This window comes from Zosterops lateralis (assembly GCF_965231275.1).
Source record: "Zosterops lateralis genome assembly, chromosome: Z".
Taxonomy (NCBI): domain Eukaryota; kingdom Metazoa; phylum Chordata; class Aves; order Passeriformes; family Zosteropidae; genus Zosterops; species Zosterops lateralis.
In genome coordinates, this window is record NC_139800.1 from 5,721,327 (window position 1) to 5,728,631 (window position 7,305).

Consider the following 7,305-nt stretch of genomic DNA (forward strand, 5'->3'; position numbering starts at 1 on the left):
AGGTCAACCTATCTCAACATGTAGTGACAAATTCAGATTAGCTCAGAGGGTTAGAGCAGGGTGTTAATAACACCAAAATTCAATCCCTGTATGGGCCATCCATTTAAGACCTAGACCGGGATTTATCCTGACATTTAAGACCCAACTCAGAATATTTTGTCACCCTGTGACAGGAGCAACTTGGTCTGAAACAATTTTTCAAGTGGGTTTAAGTAATCTATAGTAACAACCTATGGAAATACTTTTACCCAGGTTTAAATAAGGTAACTGTAAGGTGGGGGTTTTTTGGGGGGGTTTTTTGGGGTTTTTTTTGTTTTTTTTGTTTTTTTGGTTTTTTGTTCATAAAAAAACCCCAAAAACCAAATAACTATGCTGTTACCCTAAATTCTGGCAGAAATACACACACTTTCCTTGCACTTAGATGATTTTTTTTATAAATACCAAAGCAGCCCTCCATGGCTCCCTTCAAATCCTTTCTTAATGCTTATTTTTGTTTGTGGTAGCTGCAAGCACATGATAAAAGATGGGCAGAGACAGACAACTCACAGGCTGGGCCACTCCTTGTCAGAGTGGTCACTGTTGTGTCCCTGTTGCCTCATGCTTCTTCTGTCAGCTCATAAACCCCCAAATTCCCTTCCCTGCCATGACATTGTCAATTCTTTAAACAGAAACCATCTTCTGGTCATAGATAAGATTCACTTAAAACAGGGTTAATGTTTTATGGTAGAGAAGAAAACTGAAGGATGGACTTTGCCCTAAAATACCACACACAGATTACCACAGACAAATGGTAACCCTGAAGCCAGGATTTATTCTGTAGCTTCAACACAACCAGAAGAACTGTAGGTTGTTGAGCACGTGACAGGAATGTGGCTTACATTATGTTTTTGGAGATAAAAATGTCCACTACCTCATCCTTTCACTTATCTAATATGGTGATTTTTAACATGGATAACTTTGTGCGTGGGTTTGTAAAAAATTTAAAAGAATATTGAAGAATAGCTAAATAAAAGGCAAGTTACTGCTGTTGTACTTAATCTTACCACACAGAAGTAGGCATTGCAATGTACAAGTCTGCAGTGTGGGAAAGAATGAAAATGATTGCTCTAACTGAGCATACTTTTAATATCAAAGAGCTGGAAAGCAGCAAGCATTTTGTTTCACCCTCAGGTAATCTACGTATATTTATTACTGCAAAACAAAAATCCTCTTACTTCTTAGCACTTCAGTAACCTTACCTACTTTGTCAGGAAAAAAAAATCTAGTATTTTACTCCCCAAATTCACAGCAAAAATTGCTTTTGAAATTGGCTTGCAGCTCTCCCTGTGCACAATGTTTCTATAATTGATCCCCGCGTTGCTGCAGAGGGTGTGTCTGTCCATCCTGATGCACAGGACAATGGTGACATTGGCTCTCGTTGCTATGGGGCTGTGCCTACACTCTCAACACTCCTGTAATAAAATCTTGCACCCAGCTAGAATGGAATAAGCTGTGTGAAGATTTATCAAGTCTGAGAGCTGGCCTGTAACTTCCCAGAATGGCTCAAAATAATTCTGTGAGATGGCTCTTCAGGTGTGTTTTGTAAAGTAAAAGGTTTAATAAAGACAAAATAACAAAAAATAAAGAAACAAAAGGAAAAGCCAAGCACAGGTGTCAGAGAAGCCTGACACCTTTCTAAAACACCCCAAAAAACACCTGAGGTCCCCTATAAATACTTAATGATTTAGGAGGGATAAGTTAGCTTATTGTCAATAGAAGCAGCCACAGATGTTGAGAGACATTTCCAGAGCCCAACCAGTGCCCCTGTGCTGGCACTGGACCATTCACAGTGAGAGTATCACAGAAGATTCTAGTCCATTTTCCTTTTAAGTTCAAAGGTAAACTGAAACTCTTTTCCTTATACAGAAACACCTGCTTGGGTGTGTGGGTGGATTCCTACACTCCACAGGGAATGTCCACATGAGAAGATGCAGCTTCTGCTGTGTGTTTCTAAAGTGAATAAACACAAATTTCAAGTCTTGCAGCCACTGTCAACTAGCATTCTGTGTGAGGAAAAGGTATACTTCAGCCTCAGGTGTCCTTTGGAGTTTCCTGAGCAACAGTTTTCACAGACAGGTAGGAGCTATGGGCTCAGAGATCTGGTCTTGTAGGTGACACTTGAACTCCAATCTCAAATGTATTTTCGTGCTCCATTCTCTTCAAATTACCAACATCCTTCAACATCTCCAAACACAAGTCTGAGATTTTCATCTTGCAAAATTGAGAGGATGAGGCAATGTAAATGCAGAATAAAATGAAACTGTTGGATAAGTGACTCTGATCATGTTCTTACCTTCAAATGCTACAATACCTGTAATTTTAATTCAGGTATTCATTTTCAGGTCTTCTTAAGGATAAACACTTAGGAAAGTTTGAATAGAATCTTCTCACCTGGGAGAAGGCAGATCTCCACACCTGCCAAAGAAAACATTTCAGGTTTCTGAGAGGAGTAATCTGCAAGAACTGTTCTTCTTTGAAGCAATTGTGATCAGGAGTCCTTAACCTCAATTTGTCTACAGGTAAAGGAATTAAAGATTTTAAAAGAAGGATAATTGTTGCTTCGCGTATCTGTCTCTCAGGTCAGCTCAGCGTCAGCTGGGCCGCCCTGCTAGCTGTGATACACCCAACAGTACCTTCGCGTGGGTTTTTGGTTCCGCAGTCCTTTTGCCTTAACTGTCTCGGCCGTGGTTAGAAAGAGGGGACACTCCAGGCTCAGGGAGAAAAGGTTTTATTCGGGTAACTCAGGGAGCAGCCCCTGGTTCCAGGCCTGTGCCTCTGGGGAGTGACCCCGGGCCTCGGTTACAGGGGGTTTTTGTTCCCCCAAAATCTCAGGGGTGGATACAGGTTACAAGACCAATCACACAAAGCCAGGTGGGTAAGGTCAAAATGCAATATACAACATTAACAAATCAGGTGGATTTGGGATGTGGCCCTGGGAGGCTCACCAATCCCTGTCAGACACCTCTCCTGAAGGTCTGGGGTCTGGGGGGTGGTGGACAAGTGGGGGAGAAGTACAATGGGATGGGGGAAAACACAATAGGACGATCGAAACCCAGGGCAGAGGATTAGAGTTGTCTTGGCAACTCTTATCAACCTCTGATAAGCACATTCCAAGACAGTAGCTTTACCTGGCTAGGGTTAAAGTCCAATTTACATCAAACCTACAACTAAGAAACTTATGATACTATTCCAGCACCCCCACAGATAATCTTTAGTGATACCTGTTCAACCTTCATTAAAAAACAAAACAAAAAAACAAACCAAAACAACCAAAATACACAATTTCTTTCTTGATCACTAGAAGCAAGTATATGGATTTACTACCTGTGTTTAGCATTCTGCTTGTTTAGAGTGAATACTGTTAAGAAATTGAGTAGTTGTGTATGTTCCTGCAGTACCAGGAGCTAGATTTGTTTTCATTTTTGATGTTGTATTCTTTATATAAATGATAGAATGACAATCACTTTTCTATCCAGGTAGAAAAGTAATGATTCCCTGGTTTGCTTTGTTTGTACATACAGCTCTTGCTTTGCCTACTAAATTGTTTTTACTTACATCTGTAAATTTTCTCACTTGTACCCTTCTGATGCTCCTGCATCAGAAGGAGTGGAGGAGGAGGGTGGGATGTGAGTGAGTGGCTGTGTCAGGCTCATCTGTGGATAAACCATAAACCATGACAGAGATACTGGGAACAGCATTTGGGGTTTATTTAAGATTTAATTAGGGTTGGTTAGGGGACAAAGCAAGAGATCAGTGTATTTTGGGGAGAAGCAAGTATGGGAAATAGAAGGATAAGAGGATTAAAGAGATAGTGACATTTAAATATGCTCATTGCTGCTCTCTTTGCTCCTCTGGCCGTGCCATGTGCCTTGTCACCACACTCAGGTGGTGTTGTCTTCCCACTAAAATCCATTCCTGAGCAATTTCCTGGGTGAAGGGCTGTCTATTCTGCATGCACATGTGGACATGGGTGTCTGAGTGCACCAATGGCCTTGCCTGTTCCTTTCTCTGGCTGATCAGGATGGAGCAGGGACCATCTGTCACAGGTTCCCATCTGTGCACAGTGCCAGGGACTGGCCTGGGTGCAGTTGTGCAAGCTGGAGGCATTGGGAGCCCAGGGCAGAAAATAAAGTTTGGGATCAACTAAAAGACCTGTTTCCATCTGTGTGTGTGTGTGTGTGTGCCTATGTGAGACAGCTGGAGACAAGGGGATCCAGGTGACACCTCCCTGGGGAGCCACAGTGCCCTTATGTCTGTGAGTAAAGCTGCAGGCACTGGGAGCATGTGTGCAGAGGTGCCAGAAACCATGTAAACCGAGGATCCAGGACCATTGAGGGAAGGTTTCAGTTATTGGAGCAATCCACATTTTGTTTAAACATATATATAGATATGTTTTCTACCAATTTGACCTTCATCCTGATGAGCCAGAGAAAGCAACAGTACAGGGCCATTGGTGCAGTTTGTGTGGGTGGTGCATTTTTGTGTCTGACTCCAGCTATGTGCATAAGTATATATAAATGTGTGTGCAGTATATGAGTATCTGAGTGTGCAGTCCTATATGGGCCTGGTAGTGTGGAGCTGAAATGGATTATCCCTCTGTTGGACTACCTGATACACCCTCTCCATTAAATGTTTTTGATGTCATATGGACACAACAGCGTGGCAAAGACTTTCTATTTTGTTCATAATTATAAAATCTTACCCCAGACTCAAAACTGGAGAGAGAGATTTTGCTTCTTGTTCCAAATTAAAACAACAAGAACTCCAAATATAGAATATTTAATGAGGAAAATAATTCCTCATCACTTGCATTTCTGAAAGTCTCTGGCAATTCCAGAAAGGGTAAACAAATTACTAGAAATTTTGCATTAGTATATACTTGCTAGGCTGTATTTGAGATAAAAAAAGACTTGCCACAGATCAAACTGAGCAAACAATTCCATGGTACAGTTACCAAGTACTGGTATCTACATAGACAATAATTTCAAAAGGCCCAGGATGACCTGAGGAGAATACCCTCATTTTACCTCAATGAGTTATGCTGCAATTGAAAAGTTGTTGTCCTAGTTCCACTGCAATTAAAACTCTGCTCATTAGTCCCAGTGAAAATATCTTCTCTTACAACACCCCTTGTGTACTATAATAAATGAGGAGCAGACTGCTCTGGTATTGTATTCCTGTTTAATTGGCACTGATACACAGTGGATGCCCAATATCCTCCTGGTGCTGCTGGAGCTGGAGGATTAAACCACTGAGAACACAAGCAGCAGTTTAGGACAAGAAGTGTCTCCTGTCCTATCCTGGTGAAACTGTGGGCCAGAATTTAAATAGGCAAAATCAGCCATCCAGACTGCTATTAGAGTGGACCAGAACAAAAAAAAAAAAAAAAAAAAAAAAAAAAAAAAAAAAAAAAAAAAAAAAATCAGCCTGCCTTTTTTTTTTTTTTTTTACTTCCCAGTGAAGATCCACAAACTTCTAAAAAGCTTTTGTAAAGGTTGTCAAAAATGTTGAACTTCTGCTTATAGACTTTAGATTTTTCTGAGGTACTGCACAGAATTTACAGTGAATTTAGGCATAAAACACAGTAGTTTAAAATTTTAGTTTACCATTTACTTCTGCATCTAGAAGTCATCTTAAAGTCATGGTCGACTGTTTAAAGAGACTTATTCAAGATGATAATCACAGTTTTCTCAAAGTATATTACAAATCAGATCTCTGCAACCTGATATGTGATAAATTCTGTGATAGGCTTAAATTTAACTTGGAAATTTCAATGTACACCAAAATTAATCCTGAAATTCAAAAAGTGAAAGGTAAGTATTAATACAAAATACTCTCCTTGCCTAACTCCATGACCAAATATGATCTTTTAAAGTAGGTTCATATCATGTGTATTGATGCTTCATTTATGATTCATGTTTATTTATGATTGAATGTACTGTGTTTTCAACACAAATTGAGATCTAAACCTAGGCTTTCAAATACATATGAATAAATCTGACACAATACCTGCATAAAGATTTTGTTGATTCCAATATTTTGCTGACCATTCCATCTCGTCAGCTGTGCTCCCAAGAAATTCACAGTGAGTCAGGATACAACAATGTCTGTAGTGTGACAGTGAAAGCAGGGGAAATTCCTGAGGCACCATCCCTTGCTGCTCCCTCTCTTCTTAACAAGAGCAAACCCATCCAAGTTTGTTCACTTTTATGCTGGAGCTCACACTGTGCCCACTAGCCAGAGACTGAGTTCTGTATCTCCCTGCAATGACCTTCACTAAAGCAATTTGGCTGGCAGAGGGGAAGGAGCATGAAATGTAAATCTGACCAGTCTGACAACTGAAATTGTTAATGTCCTGGAAAGGCAACAATGATCCATTATGTTAATCAGCACCCAAACCCAAAATAAAACCACAGTGAATTGTGAAAGCCCCCTAGGTTTGTAGAGATCACTTTACACTGTACATAGAAAATTGTGTAGGGAAGGAGAGAGAAATTAAAAGTGACACAGAAAGGAGAAAATTACTTTTTCATGTTTCTTTTGCTCATTGCTCCTTCCTATCCCCAGCAGAGGCTCTGGGTACAGGTCTGTTCAGCTCATGTTTCTCACCTGTCAGCCTTGTGGCTTCAGAGTCTGCAGATCAGAAATCCCTGATCCCCATTTACACCACCAGCTTCACCTGGAGCTGGGTATGTGTTTCACAGTGCTTTCCTGTGGGACTGCCTTTCACTACCCAAGAGACAAGCTGGGCTCTTTGCCATTTGACAGCAGGGGATCATTTTTTCACTGGCCTGAAAAGCAATCAATCCCTTTCTACCTCACTCCATTGTCTCAGGGCAGGAGGGAGAAGCCTTGTCTGTGTCTTGCTCAGTTCCCTAAGATAAACTTGCCAACTGCATGCAAGAAGGAAGTAGATGCAGCCTTCATTTTGCTTTTCTAACAGCTTCTCCTATTTCACAGCAAGCCAGTCATACATACCTTGTAACAGGAGCCAGAAACCTAAACAGAATTGCTAATCGCACTCTTCTGCTTGTTTGTTTTCTAGGAATTTCTACTGCACTGCACTGTACTCCATGCACCATCACTCACAGTGAAAGACCTCTACATGAAAAGAGACAGCCTGAGTGGTTGCTAATGGAAAAAAATGGAGGAATATACCAATAAAAGGCAACACATTATAGTGCTTGTTATCACAACACATAATCTTCTTCTTATCTGAATATCTTGATGTATATTGATGGGACTAGTGTCCCCACTTCAGGTTTC